The sequence below is a fragment of the Cheilinus undulatus genome, linkage group 2 (genome assembly GCF_018320785.1).
Source record: "Cheilinus undulatus linkage group 2, ASM1832078v1, whole genome shotgun sequence".
Lineage (NCBI taxonomy): Eukaryota > Metazoa > Chordata > Actinopteri > Labriformes > Labridae > Cheilinus > Cheilinus undulatus.
The window spans coordinates 53,126,328-53,153,433 of record NC_054866.1 but is presented as its reverse complement, the minus strand read 5'-3'; the positions used below and the strand labels follow the sequence as shown (position 1 = coordinate 53,153,433).

The window sequence follows — 27,106 nt, the reverse complement described above, 5'->3', positions numbered from 1 at the left end:
ATACGGCTCAGATACTACCTCTCGATCCGGATCAGAGGTGGGGTGAGATCAACCCCCCATTGCAGAACGGTCGCTTTCATACAGAATGGCGTTGTGGAATGAAGGCGTAACAAACACAGAAAAGAGAGGCAATGTGAAAGTAGCTTATGTTAGAAGTGAGATGGAAGAGAGATGAAACATCTCTAAGAACTTCAAATAAGTCCAGTTGTGAGTCTTAGGACCAAGATTTGAATAACCACAACCTGGATGGATGAGAACCTACACAGACAGCAGGCAAGAAAAGCCTCAAATGTTGGGTGTGTCTCAAATAGGGCTGAAAATTTTTGGAAAATAATCAAATTGCGTTTTTTTCCCCTAATATTGTGATTGCAATTTGATATACAATTATTCCTCAACTTTCTTGTACACCTAAACAAGGGCTGAACAATTCTTTAAAAATATTGCATTCCGATTATTTTGACTCGTATTGCCATATGGATATGAATCATTACATTGAAGGGGTTTTGTCATTCTCATATTTAATAAGAAAAATGTACAAAAATTAAGAAGGCAGGATTTTTTGTGGACTATTCTAAAACATGTCACTTGAATGATTGCATGATATGTCATGCACAACATCTCTGCTGCTGCAAAAAAGTTTCAGACTGGTGCTTTGACACAAGTTCTGGGTCTTAGAAATATTGCACCTTCTGAGATTTGAAAATTGCAGCTGGCCATATCGCTATTTAATCTAATGTTTGATTAATGGTCAAGCCCTAGACTCAAGTCCCCTGAAATGCTCTGTCCTGTGACTTTAGTCAAATCAGAAAAAGTTCCTGACCTGCCATCTCAAAGACCGTCCTAAACATCTCAAACCGCAGAAGAGGGCAGATGATACAACTGCAACCACTGACACACATGCCTTTAAGAGGTGACTCTGGTGGGACTCGAACCCACATCCTTTGAATTACTTCTGCTTGATGTGTCTAGAAGTCCAATGCGCTATCCATTGCCCTACAGAGCCTGCTACAGCAATGCTTCCCAATCCCTAAATTTGACAAGCTCTGCAGTGGCTTAGTGGGTAGCGTGCAGAAACAGCGCAGTATGTTTTTCTTAAGTTATAATGAAAATGAAAGTGGTATGTTGGCTGAGGGTTGGTCTCACGTATAACTCCAAAGTGAAAAGAGCCAACATACCAATGTATGATATTAATCTGCAAGGAGGAACCAAAGCTGGTGGAGCTAGCTTGAAATGTTAGCCACACTGTAGAGAGTACATCAGGGTCACATCACACCTGCTGACACCATGACCCTGTGATGAATCTGACTGTTTCTAAGGATTTTCTGCTCTTTAGACTAGCATTTAGCCAAATGGGGAAATATACGCTTAGGACATCCTTAGTCTGTTTGCTCTTGCTTTGACAATGGCATCACTGGAACCTAAATCTAAAGGTAGACAGCCCAGCTCTGACTTCAGTGGACCTGTTCAAACTGAGCAGCTAAAAGTTGGACTATAAAGTGAGGAAGAATAATATCTTTTCTTCATTCAAACAGGACAGACAGCGCCCTCCACGTCCTCTGTTAAGATGGTGTCTTTGCTCCAAAACAAACAATGGAAATGTCAAAACAGAGCAAAAAGAGATGGATGACATCAGTCAGAAATACCCATTACCAGATCTTGTTAATACTCAGGACTATTAGTGGTACTTGTGTAGTGACGAGCGTGTGGTTCTGAAGAATGCAAACACTCAGGAAATAAAACAAGGAGAGCATGGAGCTCCAAACCACTGGACAATATCTGTATGTTTACATTTTTCTATTCCTATTGGCTTCATGTTTATATGAGATCACTGACGGAGAGAGGCCTCCGGGGTCTCAGCCCTCAGTGTCGCCTCCCAGGCTCATCACAACAAGCTTAATCAATTAAATATTCCAGTCTGCTCAGCAATTTTACAAGATGATTAACACACACAAAGGAACGTAAATCTCTGCTTTTATGTCTTGTTTTTCATTCTTTTGGGGGGAAAAATGGTTCGACAGTAAAACTGTGAGAGAAGTAGGTCAGAATGTGGGGTCAGGAAAGGGCGGCAATGAAAAACAACAGATTATTTATAGAATTATGATAAATAAACGTAGACTTGTTCAGTGTTTGTGAGACAAGCCTTTGGTCTGAGTTTCTCATCATCAGTCTAAAGAGGAAAATGATTTTTAGAGCATATTAAAAATAAACAGATGCTCTTGTTTCTTCCAGATTAAGTCATGTAGGAGCTGCATGTTAACCTAGTGACGCAACAACGCCAGAATCACTGAGCATGACAGAGAATAAAAGAAAGCATGCAGGACGAATGTGACTGTGGAGTAATTACAGATCGCTGGCCAACAATCAAAGGCGGTACATTCAGGTCCCACCAGAACCAGGGGTTTAAGGTCAAACCTTGGAGTGTTTAGACAGGAAGGATCTGTGATATGTTAACACAAAGTCCTGGCTGTGATTAAAAAAGGTTCTTGGTTCAAGTCCATCTTAGGAGTTGTTCATTATCAATGACGAAACACCACAGTGAACCTTTAACCTCAACAGGACACTCTGCTACTTCAGATAGGTGAAGCTTTCAGTTAGTGACGCACCGATCCAGCACTTTTAAGACCCAGTACCAGGGCTTTGGGTACCTGCTGATACCAGTCTGGTCTGGTCAAATATCAGTGATCAAATACCAGTGTTCAAATACTAGTAATCAAATACCAGTGATCAAACACCGTTGATCAAATAAAGGTGATCAAATACCAGTGATCAAATACCAGTGATCAAATACCAGTGATCAAATACCAGTGATCAAATATCAGTAATCAAATACCAGTAATCAAATACCAGTAATCAAATACCAGTGATCAAATACCAGTGATCAAATATCAGTAATCAAAATACCAGTAATCAAATACCAGTGATCAAATACCAGTGATCAAATACCAGTGATTAAATATCAGTAATCAAAATACCAGTAATCAAATACCAGTACTCAAATACCAGTGATCAAATACCAGTGATCAAATATCAGTAATCAAATACCAGTACTCAAATACCAGTGATCAAATACCAGTGATCAAATATCAGTAATCAAACACCAGTGATAAGATCGTGTATCAAATAAAGGTGATCAAATACCGGTAATCAAATACCAGTGATCAAATACCAGTGATCAAATATCAGTAATCAAACACCAGTGATAAGACCGTTTATCAAATAAAGGTGATCAAATACCAGTGATCAAATACCAGTGATCAAATACCAGTGATCAAATATCAGTAATCAAAATACCAGTAATCAAATACCAGTGATCAAATACCAGTGATCAAATACCAGTGATCAAATACCAGTGAACAAATATCAGTAATCAAACACCAGTGATAAGACCGTTTATCAAATAAAGGTGATCAAATACCAGTGATCTAATTTTTGAAAATATTGAGTAATTTTCAAAACAGTACTCCTAAAATTTTTTATGTTTAGAGTTGAGAAATGCACACTTAAAGCTGTTATTATTTGTATTTTCCTTGATGACCAAGCAAGTGGACACGTGATATCATTTATGGATTACATTGCAATCACAATCACAAATCTCAGTATTGTCCGTCTATTGCAATTATTACCAATCATGCAGCACTACTGTCAAACCCTTCATCCGACTTCGGACTTGTCATTCAAGATGGCCATACCTGCTGCAGGTATTTTTACATTTCCAACACAAGGATGATGAGCACAAAGGGTCATGTGGACTAGGCCTCAGCAATGGAGGACTTTCTTTGGAGTCAAGCCTGAAGTCAGATGTGCTGTCCAGCACCACAGACACGCGGTAAATGTCTATCAAATCAATGATCAAATTCCCTTCTATGACATTTGAACCAAGACATTTGTCCAGCATTGTTTTCCTCACATATGAAACATTATTTTCATAAGTCTCATACCTAACTTCTGCAGCCCCCCCCCTCCCCCAACAGAGACAGTTCTGAATCAAATATAAACATATAGAACTATTTTGCCTACAGTGAGCTTTTTCAACAAAGGATTTGTGATGTATAACAGCAGTCATGCTTATAAACACACTTAAACACACTCACAGGGTCATGACCATTCAGAAACATCTTCATGGGAGCAGGCATGACCACAACATACACACACACACACACACACACACACACCCACACCCACACACACTCTCAGGCTGAACAAATGCAGTGACAGTCAGAGTAAACTTCCAGTAGTTCTGTTAGAGGAGACACAGACGCTTTCAGAGCTGTGTTTGTGTTACTGTTTGTGTGACTGGCCAGTCTGATCCCACTGACACGTTCTCATCATCCCAGTATGTAGGCCAGTCCACTGTGTGTGGTCTGCATACTTCCATCAAACACTCTGTGGTCCTGCTGCTCCTATTGTACTCATGGCGTTGATCATGTGCTGCTACTGTTGAAGGGCACTGAAGAAGAACTGAAACGGAGGTGTTGGTGCAGGATGTTAGCAAACAGCATCAGCATAAAGCATGGATTAAAAACTGTCAGCTATTAAACATTTAAAGACGACAGAAAGACCTGCACAGTGGGTCTTCTAGGTGTCATTGTTCGGACTCAGAGAATGAAATGCTTTTACGCTTGCAATTCTTGAAAACTTGAACTTGTTTTTTTTTGAGTGAGCTGCATATGTGAACACAAACTGTTGATTTTGTTTTACTCTGTGACGATGGAGACCTTTTTTTTCTGCCAGGCCTCCATAGACTTAAAGAGGCCTGGCAGATTCTAGATAGAATCTGGAGAAATCTCTGTGAGCAAGGGACAAGGCTGAAGGTCAATACTGGTTGGTGGTGAGCTAAAGACTCTCAGGGGCCACTGCATTAAAAACAGGCATGAAATCACTGCATGGGCTCAGGAATACTTCCAGAAATCATTGTCTGTCAACACAGTTGGCCATCTACAAATGACAGTTAAAGCTGGATCATGGAGGGAAGAAGACATATGTGAACAGGATCCAGAAACACTGCCGTCTTCTCTGGACCAACGTTCATTTAAAACAGAATGAGGCAAAATGGAAAACTGTTCTGTGGTCACATGAATCAAAATTCTAACTTCTTTTCATAAGCCACGGACACCATGTCCTGGCGATTCAAGAGGAGAGGAACCATCCAGCTTGTTATCAGTTCACAGTTCAAAAGCCTGCATCTTTGCACCAGAAAAGAATGGGACAACATTCCTCTCCCAAAACTCCATCAGCTGGTCTCCTCACTTCCCTGATATTTACAGACTGTTGTTAAAAAAGAGGGGATGCTACACAACGGTAAACATATAAACACCTGTCCCTACTTTTTTGAGATATGTTGCTGCAATGAAATTCAAAATGAGCTCATGTGTTTTAAATGGTAAAATGTCTTGGATTCATTATCCTATCCATTGTTTATGTTCTAATGTAAATAAAATACGTGTTTGTTAGATATGACAATCATTGATTTCTGTTTGTGTTGAAATTTTACACAGCACCCCAATTTTTTTGGAATCAGGGTTGTAAAAGAAATGATTCCACATTATTCCTCACCTTCCTGCCCCAGCACCTGTAAAAATCTGCATGCTACTTTTCCAGATTTTCAAGAAACATTCATTAATCATCCAACCATCCGTCAGAAGTCTGGGTGCATTGTGGGTAATGTAGGAGGCATGGTTTGGCAAAGAAGAGGAATGTTTTCTGTTTTGATACACTTTAGGAGCACAATGGCCACTGTGGAGTCATTTAATAACTTTGACAAAAGAACCAAGGATTTATTAACTAGTGAAGGATTGTTTAGGGCTCTAAGAGAGGAACTGTTGATCTTCTTTATGACAGCACAGGAAACAAAAGGTGCACACATCATGATGGTCTGAGGCCATGTTAAAGCTTTAAACCAGTCTGACTGGTTTTCTCCCATGGTTTTCATGCTGTATTTCTGCTTTCTCATTATGTGATTTACTCCAACAGCCTTGTCATCATACAGTGGTCTGACAGAGCAGACAAAAATGTTTTTTCTCAGCCTGTTCAAAAGTACAGACCGATAAATCTGATTCACTGAACAATCAATGGCACAAGATGAAAAGATGTGGAGTAGACCTCTGAGTACAATGGGCACAATCATGGCTTATGTAACAGGAGAAGAAAGACGTAAAACTCGTCCTGAGGGAAATAAGAAGCAGTCAGAGAGACTCTGACATCTGTCTGATAGCTAAGGCTGAATGTGGATGCCTCCTATCTGCTGTTTCTGTTTTTATTGATCCATTTATTAGCCTCTGCTCAGCTGAGAGGAGAGAGACCAGCAGCTCAAGGGTTCACTTCAAAGGGACCTGATTTTGTTGGATGAAATATAATTTATCCATACATCCATGTATCCCTTCATCCATCCATCAAACCATGCATCCGTCTATCAGTCCATCCATTTTTTCATTCATGCATCATCAGTCGATCTAAACATCTAACCATCTTTCTTTACATTAAACCATTCATTTGTCCATCCAAACATCGAGCCAACCAACCATTAATTAAACCATCCATCCAACATCCATCACACCATCCATCCAACATCCCTGCAACCATCCATTAATCAAACTATCCAACATCCCTGCAACCATCCATCCAACATCCCTGCAACCATCCATCCATCTATCAAACCATCCAACATCCCTGCAACCATCAATCCAACATCCATGCAACCAACCATCCATCCAATATCCATGCAGCCACACTTCCAACATCCCTGCAACCATCCATCCATCTATCAAACCATCCAACATCCCTGCAACCATCAATCCAACATCCATGCAACCAACCATCCATCCAATATCCATGCAGCCACACTTCCAACATCCCTGCAACCATCCATCCATCTATCAAACCATCCAACATCCCTGCAACCATCAATCCAACATCCATGCAACCATCCATCCAACTAACCATCCATCCATCCATCCATTTAATCATCTGTCCGTGAAAACCATCGATCCATTAATTCATCGTAACCATCCAACCATCACCCATCCATCCACCTATTCTTCCAACTATCCATTCACCCACCCATCCATCCAACCATCCTTACAACCATCACTGCGAATATCCATCCATCAATCTATTCAATGAACCATCCCCCGATCCATTTGAACCATCCAACATCAACCTGATGATTCGTCCTTCCATCCAACCACACATCCATCAATTTATCCATCCATTAATCTAAATGCTTTATCAATCCATCCATTGAACCATCCTGCATCAATCAATCCAGCCATCCAAACAACCATCCATCAATCTACCCATCCATTCAACAGGTTATCTATATATAAATAATGAGCTGAAACATTTTTCATATCTTTTTAGCTATTCATATTACCAGTTAGCGTCAGCGCGTATGTTAGCATACGGACTAATTCCCCAAACATTTCACTGTTGCTATCCACCATCTGCTGAGTCATGATTCTTTAAAACAATACAGCTATGTGTTCTTTTGTCCTTCAGTGTATTCTGGGTATAGTTAGCCTCTAGGTGGATGGTTTAAAACATTAAGACGTGACCTCTCAAATGGTCATCATTAGCTGCTGCAGAGAAAAGACAGTAAAACCGCTCAGCATTTGTGTTTGGAAATCCCCGTCATGTATTTATATCTTTTGTGTGACTAATAACAGTCAGACACACAGTTAGCAGGCGGCTGATGGAGACGAGGTTACTGTGTGTTTGACACAAAATGACAGAGACACAACGTTTTTATGAGCTCAGTGAATGACAGAGAGAGAGACGGGGGAGTGGGAGCAGTGATTCATGATGGGAATGTACCGACACACAAACATTCACAATTGGAGCTACTGTAAGTGCACACACACACCTGGTTTGAACTTTAAACACATGGAGCTTTGTTTCTGCAGATCTAAATGGTAAAAAAAGCTCTGCTTCCAGACGAATGGACGGCCCAGGGTTGACATTGCTTTATCTCTGGACTTTAGCTCTATTTCTTTCTTGCAAAGGAAAAGAAGTACTGATATCAATACCTTTTTCAATACCCTACTGGATTTTTTGTTGTTTTGGGGGGCTTTATTGGAGGGACAGGAGTTGGGATGACTATCGACACGGTACCGGTACCAACACATCCAGTAACTTCTGGACCAGATCTCAACACAGATATCAATATTTCATTTCAACACCCTGCCAGCCCAGATGGAAGGCGAGAAAATGGTTATGTAATTTGTGTGATTTATTTGTGTACATTCATGTCTTCCCTTTTCTTTTTTTCTATGAATTATTTACGATACCCAGGCATGTTTGAGTCTTTTATCCCTGAAGATCTGTTGTTAGCTAGTCTTAGTCTAGACTTCTTCATAGGGAAAGGAATCAACATTTTTGTCCTAGTTTTAGTCAATGAAATAAACCATGACTCCATTTATCACAAGTTAAAACAAGTGTAACATGAAACGTGGCTCAACAATCTTTTACTTTTTTACTTTACTTTTGATCAGGTAATCATCCAGCACCAGTATCTGGGTCCTCACCGTCCCAGGTCTCAGCCTCCGTCCCTACACATGGGCATGGTACCAAAAAGCTGGTACATATGGGGCTCTGTGGCGCAATGGACAGCGCACTGGACTTCTAGACCAACTGTGAAGAAGACATTCAAAGGTTGTGGGTTCGAGTCCCACCAGAGTCGACATTTAGAGTCTGCAGGTTAAACTGGAGTGAAGACGTCAGTGTATGCTTGTGAGGGATGTAAACACTGCTGACACTTAGGGCTAATCCCATTTCTACCCTTTCCCTTGGTCCACCACTTCAACCATCTCATTCCCACCGTGTTGATCTTCTCCATTTATTTATACAGTTATTAGCCCTGGTTTACATGTGTACACACCAAAAATACAATAAACTCTCATCCCCAGTGGCTAAAGATTGAATATATGAGAAAACACAACTGTTTTGTTTTCTATAATCATTATACTGAAAATGTTTGTACATTTATGCGCCTCCTCCGTAGTCCATTGTGCCATTCACAACTGAACACAGTGCATGGAGGGAAATTCATTATACCCCTTGGTTTCAAGTGTGGTCCTGGAAAATCTTGGTTTCAAGGGCTATGTAGCCCTTGGCCCTTAGCCCTAGCCCTCAATTCAAAAGAGAACACCCCTTACCCCTTCGCCTGACGCTGACGCACAAAACCGAGGGGAAGGGCTAAGACTGGGGCTAAAGGGTTGGAAACGGGATTGACCCTTGGGCTGAATCCCAATTCTCCCCTTAACCCTCAATCTTACCCTCAAGCTCAACCCTCAGTCTTAACTTGCCCCTCAAAATCAAGTGTAGGGACCATCTCGTGACTTAGAAATGGGACACCCCTGAATAGCAGCTAAGATTTCAGACTGTAGAGGGCAGTGATGTGCCAAAACTGTGTAGTCTGTCGATTCAGAGGAGGAAGAACGAGAATGTAGAAGAGAAAAGAAGAAGAAGAAGAAGAAGACGAAGAAGGAAATTATTTTATAAAAATGACTGTCCATAGATTTCACATTGCCTGTATCTTGTTAAAACAACTTAACAACTACATTACCACCAAGAAAATGATGTTGTAGGCTTGTCCGCGACAGTACGGTTATTGGCTTACGATCATATAAATAAAAGTAAATGTTACGCTACAAAAACAAATAATCCATAAAATAACATTAAACTAAGACATTGGAGTGGTTTTTATAATTTTAGACTTCTATTAACAAAGAAATTTACATTTGTAGCTCAGTTTCTTCCCCGCACTCACCGCCATCTTTCTTTAAGTGATAACCCTCAATACCAAGGGAGCTCCAGGAACATCTCAAAACTGAGGGAGATAAAGCCCTCAAACTCACCCCTCAACTCAACTCTCAGGAGAATTGGGACAGCCCTCACACTTTGCGGGAATCCGCATTTTGAGACTGAGGGTTAAGTTTGAGGGTTAAGGGGAGAATTGGGATTTAGCCTTAGTCTAGGGAAAGGTCAACCAACATTTTCGTCCTAGTTACCTCCGCCAAGGAGGCTATGTGATCGGCTGGGTTTGTTTGTTTGTTTGTTAGCAACATAACTCAAAAAGTTATGGACGGATTTTGATGAAATTTTCAGGAAATGTCAGAAATGGCATAAGGAAGAACTGATCAGATTTTGGGAGTGATCCAGATCCCCGTCTGGATCCAGGAATTTTTTATAAGGATTCTTCACTATTGGGAGATAGGGCTGAGCTGCCTTGGCGGAGGTCTGCGCTCTCACACGTTAAGAGGAGTGTAACATAAAACGTTGCTCAGTAATCATTTATTTCTTATAATCTTGTTTTCATGATCGTGAGAAGCTGAAATTGTAACTGAAACTCAGGTAATCACCAGCACCAGTATCTGGGTTTTTTCCAGGTCTAAGGTCCCCGGACATGGGCATGATCCGAAAAAGAAATTGACCAACAGGTGGGCTCTGTGGCGCAATGGACAGCGCATTGGACTTCTAGACTAGTTATGTAGAAGACATTCAAAGGTTGTGGGTTCGAGTCCCACCAGAGTCAACATTTAGAGACTGCACATCTATCTTGACTGTTGTGAGGGATGTAAACACTTAACAGCTCAATAATTTGGACAACAATAATAATTTCTGACATCACAAATTCTGCCACCATGCAATTCGATACAATTCAATGTAGGAACTTACGATTCATGTCAGACGATTTTAACCCTAACCATTTAGCTACTGCTGCTAGCTTGTTGAGGACACTGCTGGTGGGCAGAAACTGTGGGGAATGGGGGTTCAAAACTAAAAGTGTGTCTTAGAGGTGACGGTGAAGATTTATGTTCTGACTATCAGTTTGACTGAATAATTAATGAACCAATCCATGTATCGATATACAAAGATGGATTTTTGCACCCCCTCCCTCCAAGCCCTTTCCAGGCCCCATAACCAGACAAGCCAATTTTACCAAAGATGCTTCACTCTAAGAGCTATAGAGCTACATAGATGTCACTTCTACCTACAGTGGAACTATCTCTACTGATGAAATGAGAGCAATACTGAAGTTCTGTCTGACATGAGAAATCATATCCAAACTGGACTGTGTTTGAACCACGCCGGTGCCACAGATATGTTTGAATGCCTCTATGGAGGAATCATGTTGCCAGTTGTCCAACTGTCTGTGGTAACATAATACCATTTTTCTAAGTCAAGAAGAACATGATAGAGTCTGGAGGTCAAAGCTCAAACCAATCTACCCCTCTTCTTGAATTTGTCTGCACCCCTGCATATAACCAGCAGCAGTTCATCTAGTTTAAGACATTACTGTTCCTTTGGTTCTTAAATATTATCTATAATATGGACCAAAACCCACAACCTTTGAATAACTCCTGCTGTGGTTCACTAGACGGCCAACGTGCCGTCCATTCCTCCACAGAGCCCCTCCACATGCTGACAGTCTCCTTTTGTTGCCTCTTCTCAGTAATCAGAAGAGCATGTGTTGACAGAGAAGCACTCATCCATCAAAATATTTGTATTAAACTGAAAAACATCTCTCTTTCCTCTCCTGCTGTTTGCATGCATGCGTTGGCGAGTGAGTGTGTTGTGTGTGTTGTTTACCATGTTGCCCTGAGGTTGGAAACACTGCGGTATCCATCTGCCGCCTGAGCCGGAGCAGAGCCTCCGTCCAACCTCAGATGACACAAAATTGTCCAACTAATTATCATAAACGGCAAACAGTGGTCGCCAAGGGAACAATCAGCCCACATCCCATAATTATCCTGCTTGGGTTTGATATTAAAGCTGCCCTCAAATACTTGAGATGGTTTGGGTGCGTTTGATTTTTATTTGCCTGTGAAATCAATGGCTCCTTGTGTTTTTCAAAGTCTCTCAGGAACACTGATCCCACATACATGTGAAGTTAATCTGAAGGATTTTACTCATAAAGTCAGCACTTCTCAGCCTGGACTGACTCACAAGTTTCACTGAGGCTGAGCTCAGTGGGATCTGAACCGTCAATCTTTAATTCACATCTATAACATGTTGAAATCCAAGACCTGTCCCTTACACCCCACACCCACTGGTAGAGTGACATTTATTAGCCTGGAAGGGTTAAAGGCATTTCTAGGGCTTTGGGATTCCAGCCAACCATGGTGAGAGCTATTGTCCACAAATGGGGAAAATTTGAAGTGATTACATGGAAGACTCGCCAAGGTCCCAATAGAACAATGAAAAACTGAAGTAAACTTCTAAAGACCTGCAGTCTTCACTTGACATTTTCACTCCAGTTTAACCTGTGGACCCCAAATGTTGACTCCAGTGGGACTCGAACCCACAACCCACAACCTTTGAATGTCTTCGTCATAGCTAGTATAGAAGTCCAATGCACTGTCCACTGTGTCACAGCCAAAGAGAAGCTTGTCTTTGGGATATGGCGCATGTGTAGGGACGGAGGCTGAGTCCTGGTTCTGTGGTGGTTCTCACATTTGACTAAAAACATCCTGATGATCCCTAAGACTTTTGGGAAAATATTCTGTGGGCTAACAAAAAAAAGCTGAGGTTTTAAGAAGGTTTGCATTCTAATCCATCCGGAGTAAAAGTAACACAACATTCCAACCAATTCTGATAATGTCTCCGTCATTCCTGAACTCATTAGCTTCCTAATCGGCTCTGGTGGGATTCAAACCCACAACCCTTTGAATCTCTTCAGAGAAGTTTCATTAGAAGTCCAATGTGCTATCCATTGCACCACAGAACCTCTGCAATCTTCTGTCCGAATTCTGACAAACTAACCAACTGTAACTGTAACTGTGTAGTTTTGTCAGACAAATACACCAGGGAGAAAATTAAATTTCTTTATCTTGTTAAAAAAAATATGATAGCATTTTAACTGCATTTGGAGGTAACTGTTAAGCATGACTCGACTCAGTAAATCAGCTTTGAGAAACTGTAGAAATCAAACTCTCAGCCTTTGAAACAATCATGTCAGTGTGCAATCCATTTAGCTTTGGAACCCAAAACAAAAAGATCTAACTGGCTCCTGATTTATTTATCATATGCATAGATGTGTATTTGGCTAAAACACTACAGATTCTGCAAAATTAACCTGTGAGAAATGTAGGTATCATCAGTGTTGTCATTAGGGTCTCTTCCCCTTGTGTCTCAGTTTGCATTGGTTATATTATATTGGTTATACTCTGTACAGCTGTCTGTGGAGGAGAGCAAAATGGGCTGAGTCAACTGTAACTTAACAGAATCAACGGTCATCTAACATCTGTTTAGCTTTACTGATGACTACAAACTGATATCATGCAGATTCAATCGACAATCCACTCTTAAAGAACAACTACTGAGTTTCCAAAACATACAGTACAACGTCTCTGGTAGGACTAAAACTTAGGAGTCCAACAATTCATCCATTTTCTATACTGCTGATCCCATTAGGGGTTGTGGGGGGCTGGAGCCTATCCCAGCTGTCTTGGGACAAGAGGAGGGTACATCCTGGACTGGACTATGTCAGCCCTGCAACTGACTGGTGATAATGGCTAAATCTTGCTGTCTTTGAGGCGCGCTCCCACTAAATCAGTGAGGGCTCAAGGCTGTCCCACTGTCAAATCATAAAGTGTGTGAGGGATCTCTCACAGACTTTTTGAGCCCTATATGCACCCTTTCTGTGAGTGGGCATTTCTGCAGACGTAGCATGACAGAATTACCCATAGTTCATTGCATTGTGATGTATGACAGGGATTCCCAGGGATGCCCACAACCCTATAAAAGTGATCTGAAAAGAGCAAAATTGTAAACAAAAAACGTGGAAGGTGCAAAAAGGGGTGGACCCTCCCAAAAGAAGTATTTTTCCTGTAAGTAGCTATGTTATATAAAACAGCCTTCATCCACTGAGAAAACAGGTCTATAGGTGAGGCCCGCTTGTTTTAATCTTTGTTTTTAGCTCTGCAAGATGCTGGCTGACTGTCAGCGAAAAACAAAGGGCTGTCTCATTCCTACCACTTCGAGCCCTTGCAGCCTCATGCACTCAGTCAAGCTAATGTGGTGGGAGGATCTGAGGCACCCGGAGAGAACACATGCATGCACGGGGAAAACATGCAAACTCTGTACAGGAAAGCCCTGATAGGGAAGGCTTTCTCTTTCATCACAATAAGTTTCTAAAATCACACCAGCATCATAGAAAATGTCCTGATAATTGAACCTCTAACTCAACGTTTCCTGCTGTTGTTGTGTATGCTATCAACTTAATCAGACTAAAGAAACCCAGCTCTGACCTGTGCTCTCTTGTTTTTTTACTAGAAGTCCTCTTCACCACAGAGCTGTAGGATAAACCAGAGTAAAAGAAGTGGAGTAAGAGAGAGGGAAGGGGGCCAAAGAAGAAGGGACATCAGGGATAAATGCTAACTGATGTCTGGAAGAAGCAAAAGGATCTTTCTGTTTGAACTGATGGAGAGAAAGAGAGAGAAAAGAGAGGAGGTGTGAAAGAGGAAGAGGGTTCAATGTCTCCAAACAAACTGAGTTCATGTTTAAAGTCCTGCTCCATGTTTATTTTTCTGACAAACTCCCTCTCTCGTCTTCTTTCAGTGCAGGTCTGACCCTCTGTGGTCTAACCTCAGAGCTCAAACCAAAGTTGGCAGAGACGATGATATCAAGAGCAAGATCAAACAGCATATCCAGCTTTGAATTTCTGAAGTTAATCAAGATTAACTGCATTTTTACTGCATGCTTAAAATGTTATTATTAGGGATTTCAAAGAAAGCCTGTACTGTACAAGTCTGCACACGCTGTCAATCTGTGCTGACAATGTGAAGCCCGACCGCTCATCATATACTAACATCCCCACTGTCTCTGCGGCTGTTTGTGAGTTCCTAGGTTGTCAGGGAGGGTCAGAGTGTCAGTCACTCTTCAACAGAGGTGCTCTATGGGATCGGAGGGGTCTTTAGCTCGTAGAAGAAGAAAGCAACAAACATGAAAGAGCTAAACTTAAGGTATGCATGTGATAACATAAAAGAAATAAAATAAAATGTGCACATTTGTTCCCCAGGGGGAGTCACACTACAAGAGTGTTTATCGTTCCCAATGCTCAAAATCAGCCCGAGTTTTGACGATGAGCTGTGACATTGCAATCGGGCCAAAACCTGGCTGAATTTGTGTAGTCTGAGCTGGCATAAAGAGGAAGTCTGACCCAATGTGTGCTAAGCTAAAATAATGTAGCTCCGGGGACGATTCACCCGTCTGAATTCACATCATACAGACGGATCAACAAGGAATCAAAATAAATAGAACTGCCCAACAACTGCTGATCGCCACGGACAACAAAAATAAAAGGATCTATCATCTGTCTGACGTCAGAGACCAGTGTTGCAGTTCAAAGAGTGACCATTTTAACTGGTGACTACACGTCAAATGCAACTGGGTTAAACATTTAATCCCATGGCATTGTAATCTTGCTGCATCATATCGTATCGAATCACACTGCATTTATTGCATCACCCATGTCACATCTCATCATTTATCTTACTGCATCATGTTGAATAATATACTGCACCAATCTTAAATTATCTACTCATTTTGTATTGTATGGTATGTATGTATCGTATTGCATTGTGTTGGATCATATTACATTCTTTCTTAGAAAATCCCTACAATTGAGACAAATTTGGTATTCAGAACCCACTGTGGGTCATACTACAGGACAGGCTAAACAGCTTAGAGGTTGTATAGGTTGGATGAGTGGGTGTCTGGAAGGACTTTAGAGTCTCTTTACAGATGGTCAGTAGCAGCCTGAGTAGGAAAAAGTAAACATTGGTGTTTTGTGGACACCCAGGTGGCACACAGGTGTGAGGTCATTTTCACACTTCATGAGTGAGTGGTAGATGTAGAAACAGTCACAACTAAACATACAAACAAGCACCATTCATGACGTCTGGACCTGCAGTCATGTGGTCATGACTTAGTGTTTCAGTGAGGATTTTAAAAGTAGGCTGGGCTGACTGCTGGAATAACTGACTCTGCTCTGTTTTAATCTTGGGCTTTATTGATCTAAAGTTTGTCCTTGGAGGTTTTCAGAGATCTGAAGGACTTCTACTGGACCTGAGGGCCAAACAAACCTGATAATGATCTGAGCTTGTTCTACACTAAGTGTGGTGTTTGTGATCCATACTCTGAAGGACTTATCCATCATCTGCCTGCCTGCTAAGACACAAACACACAATGATAATCCCATTAGGGTTTTTCTGAGGCAGTAATCAAAGCAGAGATGCGATTCTCAATGATTTGGCCTTCACTTTCTTACTCACACTCACAAGGTGTAAGCCAATACAGCTCAGTGGGAAGAAATAATAAGTGGAAGGAAGTATATATTTTTGCATAGATGTAATTTTTAATAAGAAATGCTTACAAAAAAAGTACAGTAGGATTTTTTTAACTATTCTAGAAAAAAACTGACACCAGGCTGTTTGCATGGCATGCACCTTCTGTGATCTGACATATTGTGATGCCATCTAAATTTCGATTCATTGCTCAGCCTCATAAAGATCACATCCTTATTGCACAATGTTTGCATCTTTTCTGTTCATGTCTGCAATGACTTCCCCTTGGGATTGTTAAGTCACAACATAAGCTTTAATTTACCATCAAAACTGTCTCCAACCTTTCACGTGCACATTCACAAGTGTTTTGCATAAAATTAGATAGAAAAAAGCATATGCCTGAAAATAGAAACAGGACAGAACAAATATTTTTAAAAGGCATATCTGCATAAAGATCCTGGAAAGACATTCATGCATGCAGACATTTTATTTTACTCAATTTCCCATGATTGCATGTACATTCTGAGTCTCTGAAAAATGAGGTAAATATTCTAAGATCTAGAGCAAACACCTAAAATGTTCAAAAGTGTTATGGATAAAGGAGTAAAATAACTTAAGACAAATGCCTGCTTAGGGCCTCTGTACAATATTGACTTTTTAATGAGTTTTCTTTCCAGACACCATTGAAACAGTTCCACAACCCCCTCAGGTGGAACATTATCACACAAAACAACTGTACTGAGCTTTTCCACTGAGAATTACAGAAAATAAAATATTCCTGCAGCATAAAATGACACATTTCTCCCTCTAACGCAAGTTCACATTAGCTGCCTTAATATCCTTAAAGATATAAATGATCCTAACCTTTCATTACATCAGGTTCAAACTTAGAAAACTGCCAACTGCAACAGAGAAATGTGACTTTAGTCCATGTCTTTATGCTTCAAATGTAGACTTGGATTTAAAAAGGCCATCTTAGCACCCTCCACAGGCTAACATGCTCATCACACCCTGCAGCAGTGAGAGGACAGAACATGTCAAGTGTTTGTTTAGTGTCTCTATAGGAGAGGTCAGCTCAGTCAGGAATGAGGTCAGTGAATATAATTCACACTGAATGACCGCACTCTTAAAGCTTGAGGAAAAGGGGGGAAATGTGCACTAATGTATACTAGATTTAAACACGCAACCACACAAAAAAAGAAATAAATAAACAACAAAGTATAACATCCTATAGCAAGAAAGATGTGTGGGAAAAGGTCATGAATGCATTTCAGCAAAGAGGCAAGCAGAAACATTGAAAGTTTGCATCTTAAAATTGATGCAAACAAACCCATATAGAAAATAAAATGTAATGAATAGCAGCATGGAATCTATTAAAAGACGTATGGATGTTATTAACTGATTATACAACAGCAAGAATGCAAAGAAAAACACAGAAGTGCATGTAAAGATGGCTGCAAAGTAGGCATTAAAGTCAACACACACATACTTCAAGAAAAGCGGCAGTCTAAAATATACACACAATCACACATGCACAGCTGAAAGTATCTAAATAAAACGTCCATCAGTAAATGTGCAGAAACAAGAAGCTTTTAAGTGATCAATACTGTGATTGATCAAGAAGAGAGGAGATGTTTGAGGCTTTTCTGCTCATTTTCTTGTCCGCTGTTTGTTTCCTCCTTGTTTGAAAATTGAATTTCAGTAACACTTTATGATACGGTGCACAAAGACAGGATTAGTTAAAAGGTAAGGAATGGGTACTAACTGCTGTTTGACTGTTTGTTACTATGAAGACAAGGAGTAGCCTAACTCCTCATCAATTTTATGGTTATTTAATGATAACTTAACAGATAACAGCTGGAAGATAAGGTACTCAAAATGTTGTATATCATAAGCTGTTCAGCTTGCAGTTAGTTACTCATGTGTTTCCTAGTTAATTTGACGTGAGTTAGCCTACTATGTCTGGTTAGCTTGTAGTCAGTTTCTCATGTTGTTTCCTGGTTAGCTAACAGTTAGTTACTCATTTGTTTTCTCATTGTCTAGATGTAGCAGTTGCTCATTAGTTACCAGGTTAGCTAGCAGTTAGATGTTTGGTAGTTATCTGTAAGCTAGTATTAGTTGCTTTTTAGTTATCTGGTTAGCTAGCAGTTAGTTGTTAATTAGTTACCTGGTTAGCTAGCAGTTTGTTGTATATTAGTTACCTGGTTAGCTAGCAGTTTGTTGTTAGTTAGTTACCTGGTTAGCTAGCAGTTTGTTGTATATTAGTTACCTGGTTAGCTAGCAGTTTGTTGTATATTAGTTACCTGGTTAGCTAGCAGTTTGTTGTTAGTTAGTTACCTGGTTAGCTAGCAGTTTGTTGTTAATTAGTTACCTGGTTAGCTAGCAGTTTGTTGTTAATTAGTTACCTGGTTAGCTAGCAGTTTGTTGTTAATTAGTTACCTGGTTAGCTAGCAGTTTGTTGTTAATTAGTTACCTGGTTAGCTAGCAGTTTGTTTTTAATTAGTTATCTGGTTAGCTAGCAGTTTGTTGTTAGTTAGTTACCTGGTTAGCTAGCAGTTTGTTGTTAATTAGTTATCTGGTTAGCTAGCAGTTTGTTGTTAATTAGTTACCTGGTTAGCTAGCAGTTAGTTGTTAATTAGTTACCTGGTTAGCTAGCAGTTTGTTGTTAATTAGTTACCTGGTTAGCTAGCAGTTTGTTGTTAATTAGTTACCTGGTTAGCTAGCAGTTGGTTGTTAATTAGTTATCTGGTTAGCTAGCAGTTTGTTGTTAATTAGTTACCTGGTTAGCTAGCAGTTAGTTGTTAATTAGTTACCTGGTTAGCTAGCAGTTAGTTGTTAATTAGTTACCTGGTTAGCTAGCAGTTTGTTGTTAATTAGTTACCTGGTTAGCTAGCAGTTTGTTGTTAATTAGTTACCTGGTTAGCTAGCAGTTTGTTGTTAGTTAGTTACCTGGTTAGCTAGCAGTTTGTTGTTAATTAGTTACCTGGTTAGCTAGCAGTTTGTTGTTAATTAGTTACCTGGTTAGCTAGCAGTTTGTTGTTAATTAGTTACCTGGTTAGCTAGCAGTTTGTTGTTAGTTAGTTACCTGGTTAGCTAGCAGTTTGTTGTTAATTAGTTATCTGGTTAGCTAGCAGTTTGTTGTTAATTAGTTACCTGGTTAGCTAGCAGTTTGTTGTTAGTTAGTTACCTGGTTAGCTAGCAGTTGGTTGTTAATTAGTTACCTGGTTAGATAGCAGTTGGTTGTTAATTAGTTACCTGGTTAGCTAGCAGTTTGTTGTTAATTAGTTATCTGGTTAGCTAGCAGTTTGTTGTTAATTAGTTACCTGGTTAGATAGCAGTTAGTTGTTAATTAGTTACCTGGTTAGCTAGCAGTAAGTTGTTTATTAGTTACCTGGTTAGCTAGCAGTTTGCTGTTAATTAGTTATCTGGTTAGCTAGCAGTTTGTTGTTAATTAGTTATCTGGTTAGCTAGCAGTTTGTTGTTAATTAGTTATCTGGTTAGCTAGCAGTTTGTTGTTAATTAGTTATCTGGTTAGCTAGCAGTTGCTTATCTGTTTCCAGGTTATTTTGAAGTGTGTAACCCTTCTGTTTCTTTGTTAGCCAGTAGTTAGTTGCTCACTCTTTCTCTGGTTGGGTAGCAAAAGTCAATTATCCTTTTCTTTTTTTGATAATTAGAAGTTAGTTACTTTAATCATTTATGTGGTGAAGTGTGAACCAAAAAAAAACACGCAGAGAATGAAAAGAGGGCTCCAAACATGTCAAAAAGGGTTGAAACACACAAAAGTGCTGCAGTGCAGAAAACACGCACACAAACTCACACAAGGACAAGAAACACACATTCAGAGCTCCATAAATAAATGTTTTATATGAAGAAGCGTTCAAGTGATGAAAAACGTTGATTAGAAAGAGCTTTCTGTTGTAATTGTGTTTTTTCTGTTTTTGTCGACTTTTTAGTCTTTCCAATGTGACAAAGTTTCACCCCAAACTTTTCCTCTCTTCTATTCAATTTTAAAAATCTTAAAACTAAGTCAGCGTTCAAGAAGACTTTTCCTGTCAAAGTGGTTCAAACTTGAGTGTGTACCTCGGTGCCGGTGTAGAGCGGAGACATGAACGTCCAGCAGCCGGTGAGTCCCTGCAGCAGACCCCGCTAATCACTCTCTCTCCTCCGGCTCTATGTCTGTCTGTCCCTGCTGTTCCTGATCTTTCATCGAAACAAACACTATCCGATCTCTCAGACACTTTACCCCCTCTCTACAACCCACAAACTATCCTCTAGTCCACAAGTTTTTCCTTGTCAATCCTCCAGCTCGTCCACTGACCCACTTGGCAAACTTTTACGCACTAAAAAAAAAAATCCAAAGTAAGGAATCCATTCAGCATCTATCCGCGGTTAAGAAAATCTAAATCCGCTTTAAAGGTGAAGAGAAGACGAATTTAAGTCTCAGGATGACATAAAGAAGTGTGAGGAAGTCAGCCTCCCGGTGAAAGATGGGATTCGGTGGTTTGGAGATGAGCTCCGGGCGGCGGAGAGTCAGCTCGACTCGGTCTGCTGCAGCAGTGAGGGGAGGGAGGGAGGAGGGGGAGGTCCGAGAGAGAGAGAGAGAGAGAGAGAGAGAGAGACGTCCAGCTGTTTACAGGAGAACAAAAGACTTTCTAAGAAACGTTTCACTCTGGAATGTTTTTAAAATCCCGCAGATAAAGGTCATCTAAGTGACTTTATTTCACTCTGACACTTTTAATAAGTCAGTCATGGTGTTCTTAAGTACAGGTTTGACTGCATTAATTAAGGCACCAGTTAATTAAAAGTCCCATAAACCAGGTGAGAAAACCATACTAGAAGAAGAAGAAGTGTGCACATTAGTGTCTAAAAATGCATTCTTTTTTTATGGGCACCAAGGGGCAAAAAAAAGGGGGGGGCTTGTTTTTAAATTGGGATTATGCTGCTTTTGCACTCACTAAACCTGTGTAAATAGGCCAAAAAGACACCTTCAAATCACACACTAACAGTTTTTTTCCCCTAAAGCCTGAGAATAGCCAAAAGATTATACACTGTGTATCATGGAGCTCTGAGGTTCATCACTAACTCTAAATCTCTCACTCATCATCGTTTTTTTGTATGAATGTGTGGGTTGGTCTTCTTTGTCTTTATGTAGACTTAAACACTAGTATATTCTTATCTATAAAGCTACTCTTGGTCTTCTACCTTCCTACCTTCTGACCTACATCTGTCTGAAGACCTCTAGAACTTAAAATCTCCAATCTCAGGATCTTTTCTTACTGTCTGTCCCCAGGGTCAGAACTGAGCGGGGAAAAAGGCCTTTAAATTTGCTGCTGCCTTTGCCTGGAATGACTTACAGAAAGAGCTTAAACTTAGTGAACTGGTCTCATTGGAAGCCTTTAAGAGGAGGTTGGTTGACTTGGAGGCAGTCAGATCTGTCTGCAAATGTTTTGAATGATGTGTCTGATCATGGCTGGTTTTAACAATTACTTGTTTTCTCTTTCAGTGTACTGTTGTTTGACATTTTACTTGTATGTTTACTCATTGTTTGTCTGTAACTTTGTGCTGCTGCTGTCTTGGCCAAGACACTCTTGAAAAAGAGATTTTTAATCTCAATGAGGTTGTTCTCCCGGTTAAATAAAATTTAAAAAAATCTTAACTGAAAATGTGAGAGGGCCAAAGGTGGCAGTAATGGCAGATTTAACATTGTCTTCATGGCAAACAACACACCAACAGATTTGTTCACCAACAACCAGAGTCAACACTCTCAGATTTAATTGTGATTTGAGAGTAAACAAGATAAAACAATTGCTACCTGTTACAGCCATTGATGAGTAAATGAGCCAAATGTGGCTATCTGTCAGCTAGCTCGACTACCTCAGAACTCAGAATTGTAGCTCTGTGCTCTCAATATAAAAAGAAATGTTGTCCAGTTCAGATCAAACTGCCACTTTGCTACAGCTACATCTGTGCTAATAGCTACCGCCACAGCAGCCGTTGTATACACCACCTGTAACTATCGGAAACCCCTGGCAAAGCAGACCAGTCAAGTGATCAAGTTCTAAAGTTCTGTTAAAATTGACAAGAGCTTTATCTGAGCTAATGGAGCACTGCAGGCATCCTTTGCAAACAGCTTCAAGTACAGTACATCTGCTTTGCCAGGTCACATATTCAGACAAAATGCTGCCTACATGATGCAGTCTCCAGCCCAGACAGTTTATCTATGTATACATATTTATGACCTCCATTGATTAGTTAAAAAAAAAAAAAAAAAAAGTAAATGTGGCTAACTGTGAGCTACCTGCTCCTGATTAAACAAGCTAAAAGTTTCTAGCTGTTAGCCACCTGCTGTATCCTCTAATGAGCAAATACACTAAATGTGGCTAGCTGTTAGCTGGTATGCCCGTCTGCTATGACGACTGATTTAGTCGTCAGTGAAATTCTTATTTTATTGATAAGTAAACATGCTAAATGTGGCTAGCTGTTGGCCCTCTGCTATATCCTTTGATGAGCAAATACGCTAAATGTGGCTAGCTGTTAGCTGCTATGACGACTGATTTATTCATCGATGAAATTCTTCTTTTATTGATAAGTAAATATGCTAAATGTGGCTAGCTGTTATCTGCTATGCCCGTTGATTTATTCGTTTGCAAAAGTGATCAGTTATTGATGTGTAAAGAAGCTAAATATGGGTAGCTGTAGGATACCTGCTATCTTTAATGATAAGTAAAGAAGCTAAATGTAGCTAGCTGTTAGCCCTCTGCTATATCCTTTGAAGAGCAAATGTGGGAAGCTGTTACCTGCTATGCCCGTTGATTTAGTCATTGGCAAAATTCTTCTTTTATTGATGAGTAACCATGCTAAATGTGGCTAGCTGTAAGATACCTGCTACCTTTAGTGATTAGTAAAGAGGCTAAATGTGGCTAGCTGTAAGATACCTGCTACTTTTATTGCTGTGTAAAGAAGCTAAATGGGGCTAGCTGTGAGATACCTGCTACCTTTATTGATTAGTAAAGAAGCTAAATGTGGCTAGCTGTGAGATACCTGCTACCTTTATTGATTAGTAAAGAAGCTAAATGTGGCTAGCTGTGAGATACCTGCTACCTTTATTGATTAGTAAAGAAGCTAAATGTGGCTAGCTGTGAGATACCTGCCACATTCACCGTGGTGGTGGTTTTAGTCCAGCTCCTCTCCTTGTCAGTTGGATTGTGATATGTTTTACAGGACATATTGGTCTCTTTAAATGTTTCAAAGATTAACTGAAGTGATTCAGTGGGTAAACCCGGTAAACCCAATGAAGAAACAGGAGCACACGAATCTCTCACCGTTAATTGAAGTGAATTGAGGCACATTCATCTGGTTGTAGTCATTTTGACTGATGACTTTCTGCTCTTTGACTCAGGGTTTGGTTGTTCTATGGCTGTAATTGCTCTGTTTTAATTTCTGTGTCTTTGTTAATTTTGCTGCTGCTGTCTTAGCCAGGACTCTTTTTAAATGAGATTCTTGATCTCAAGACATTTTCTTTGTTAAATAAATTTAAACAAATAAATACAAACACTTGAATCACAAATCAAAAAGTGAATCCTTCATTTTCTAGCTCCCAGATTACTATGCTCCATGTTCACTATCATTACCATGGCTGTGTTTGTTGTGCTTCTCCCTTCCTATCATCAACTGCCTCCTTCCCATGCAAATTGGCTTCAGTATAAAAATGTGTGACTGAAAAACTCCAGTGCTGAAAGTCATGTGCAGTTATGGTCTAAAGACAGTTGGTGGTTACGCTCAAACTTTCCAGTGATCAGGAAATCAGTTAACCCTCTGAATGCTGTTGATAACTGATGACATAAGAACCTGAAGGGTCGTCCCATTGTACAGGGTAATATTTCACTGCTACCTCTTTGTTACTTTGTTACAAGGAGCAAGGACGCACTGGGGTAGGGGTAACAGTTAGAAATGGGACGGAGCCTAAATGTGACATCACACTTGGCATGAATATGAAAGCATACAGTCTGGCTCCTGGCCACAGTCTCAGCAGCTCTCAGACTGACTGATGTGTTACCTGACCTCTAAATAACACCTGCTGCTGGATGACTCACGCACACACAGACAAACTAATGAGCAACAACAGACAGTAAACAGAGGCAGTTATCATGGCAACCAAGTGGGAAATTTGAAGGCAGCAGTCACCTTGTTAAAAGCTAACAGCTACTTTTCCTTTTTTAATCGTTGGCTTGATTAAAAGCCTGCAGCAAGTTAGCTTGGAAGCAGAAATCAACCCAAGAACAAAATAAGAGCTCCAGGAGAGGTGCAGCTTCCTTCAGAAGTAGCAGGTAATTTATATTTTTGCATTTTGGTATGCTGCAAGTGTCTTTTTTCAGTCGTCCTTGGTGAAAACACTAGCATACACAGCCTTTTTAAAACAAGCAAACAAACAGTGGGTTCTAACTGGAAGTAGCACAGTTATGTCCCACTTCAAAGAGGCAAATGCCAGTGGTAACCAACTTAATAGGACAAATATGTACACTAATGCAATCCTTGAGCTTAGTGTTAATGAGTTAGCTCAAATGTTTAAATAATTTTGGTTGATCTTAGGAAACATTTTTGGTCTACTGCCGAGGATCTTTCCTCGTGTTAAAAGAGGCACTGATGAAAAATTCAACTGTATCATGAGCTCATACATGTGGAGTTTACAGTTAAAGTGCCAGGATTTGGAGGTTTAAATATGGTCATTCTATGTAAACACCAAACCCTGCTGATACATGATTGGTCTGTTAGTTAGTTTGACTAGAAAGTCATCATCTTCCCATGGCCACAGATCTTTTTTTAGGTTTCTGTCAATCTGAATATAAGAGGCATCTTCCAGATTAAGTATGGACACATGTACAGACATCTGTCACATGTGTAAGTGGAAACAAGTCTGTGCACTCTCTGTTCACTATTTCTGGACAAGACAGACACTAGACAAGACATTTAGCAGATGCTTTAACCAAAGTGGCATGCATCTGGGCACAGGTGGTCCTGGCATTAAGGAGCTTGCCCAAGGTTCCACACTGGATACCCAAAGTAGGACCTGAACCCCCAATCACCAGTAGGAAAGTTAGCAGCATAGTCCACTGAACTGTTCAGCTAGACTAAAACCCTTATAAAAAAGAAAGTTTAGGTTTTGTCAATATAGTCAAAATCTATGATACCATTTATGGACAAAGGATTTCGGGCACCTGAAAATTACACCAACAGGAACTGTAATGATGTTTTATAAGATGTACTTTTATGAGGTCAGGCACAGATGTTGGTTGATCCATTCATTTCATCCCAAAGGTTCTCAATGTGGTTAAGGTCAGGGCTCCGTGCGGGTCAGTCAAATTCTTCCACAGTGAACTCATCAAACCATGTCTATATAGGCTAGTCCATTTTGTGCTCTGGGTTCAATGAATCAATCAAACTTTATTTATAAAGCGCTTTTCATACATAACATGTAACTCAAAGTGCTTTTCATAGACAAATAAAAACATTCCCTCAAACCCACCCACCCACCACCACCTTTTGCTTAACATAGACAATTAAAGTCATTCCCTCACACCCACACACCCTCAACCACCCAATCCCACTACCAACCACCCCACAGACAACAGTTACATGTACACCCATTCACACACACGCACACACTGTTTCACAAACATGCACACACACACACACACCCCCACCCACCCACCCACACACATACATACACACACACTAAAATAGTGGACATTAGGCTGAGTACAAGAGGCTGAGTACAGATGAACCAGTTGAGAAAGTGCCATCAGAGGAGCCGTCTGCACCAGGAGCGGAGAGTCGCCCACAGCCACAGGACACCGACGCAGGACCCAGAGGAGGGATGAGGCAGAGTCACCAAACCTACTCCAGGAACCCACGAGACAGACCCCTGCAGCCACAGCTGACCACCGCTCCTGGCGCAGAGGGCTCCCCCAGAGGAAACACTGGAGATCCTAAAATGATAAAAAGGACAAAAATAAGTAAAAACTAAAATACGAATAAAAGCTAAGAACTAAAATATAAAAAAGAATAAAAAAATTAAGGTAGGAAAAGAATAGAATTAATAAATAAATACAAACTGAAGGCCTAAAATAAATAAATATAAATATAAATAAAATAGATAAATATTAATCAAAAGCTAAGCTAAAAAGGTGTGTCTTGACCCTGCTCTTAAAAACATGAATGTTCTCTGCGGCCCTGAGGGTAACAGTCATGTTGGAATAGAAATGGGCCTTCTCCAAACTGTTGCCTCACAGTTGAAAGCATAGCATTGACCAGAATGTCTTGGTCTGCTGAAGCATTAAGGTTGGCCTTCACTGGAGATAAGGGGTCTAGCCCAGACCCTGAAAAACAGCCCCATACCATTATCCCTCCTCCACCAGACTTCCCAGCTGGCAAAATGCAGTTTCAATGCAAATGCATGTTTCCACTGCTCCACAGTCCAGTGTCAGTGTGCTTTACACCACTCCATCCGATGCTTGGTGATGTGAAGCTTGCATCCAGCTGCTCAGCCATGGAAACCCATTCATGAAGCTCCTGCTGCAGTTTTAGTGTTTACATTAATGCCAGTGGAAGTTCAGAACTCTTCAGCTATGGAGCAGAACATTGGAGACTTTTACACACCACTTAGCAGTCGTTGACCACGCTCTGTGATTTTACTTGGTTTTCTGCTTTGTGGCTGAGTTGCTGTTTTTCCTAAACTCTTCCACTTTCTAATAATATCACTCACAGTTGACTGTGGAATATCCAGCAGGGGTGAAATTCCCCAAATCATCTTATTGCAAAGTTGG

General features: G+C 40.4%; 1 protein-coding gene and 4 non-coding genes across 7 annotated transcripts in view; 2 read left to right on the top strand and 3 right to left on the bottom strand.

Moving 5' to 3' along the window:
* plekhg2 (pleckstrin homology domain containing, family G (with RhoGef domain) member 2) overlaps positions 1-20,801 on the bottom strand; it is a 152,654-nt gene extending 131,853 nt beyond the window's left edge. For all 3 annotated transcript variants that reach the window (XM_041801527.1, XM_041801536.1, XM_041801545.1), the window contains exon 1: positions 20,364-20,801. The gene's annotated coding sequence lies outside the window, so the exon portion shown is untranslated. The remainder of the gene's footprint in view (positions 1-20,363) is intronic.
* Positions 912-1,003, bottom strand: trnar-ucu. Its single transcript is given in 2 exon segments — positions 912-947; positions 967-1,003. It is a non-coding gene; the product is annotated as a tRNA-Arg (tRNA).
* trnar-ucu lies at positions 8,583-8,674 on the top strand. The gene is given in 2 exon segments: positions 8,583-8,619; positions 8,639-8,674. It is a non-coding gene; the product is annotated as a tRNA-Arg (tRNA).
* trnar-ucu lies at positions 10,437-10,528 on the top strand. Its single transcript is given in 2 exon segments — positions 10,437-10,473; positions 10,493-10,528. It is a non-coding gene; the product is annotated as a tRNA-Arg (tRNA).
* Positions 12,632-12,724, bottom strand: trnar-ucu. The gene is given in 2 exon segments: positions 12,632-12,668; positions 12,688-12,724. It is a non-coding gene; the product is annotated as a tRNA-Arg (tRNA).
* Positions 20,802-27,106: the final 6,305 nt, after the last annotated feature.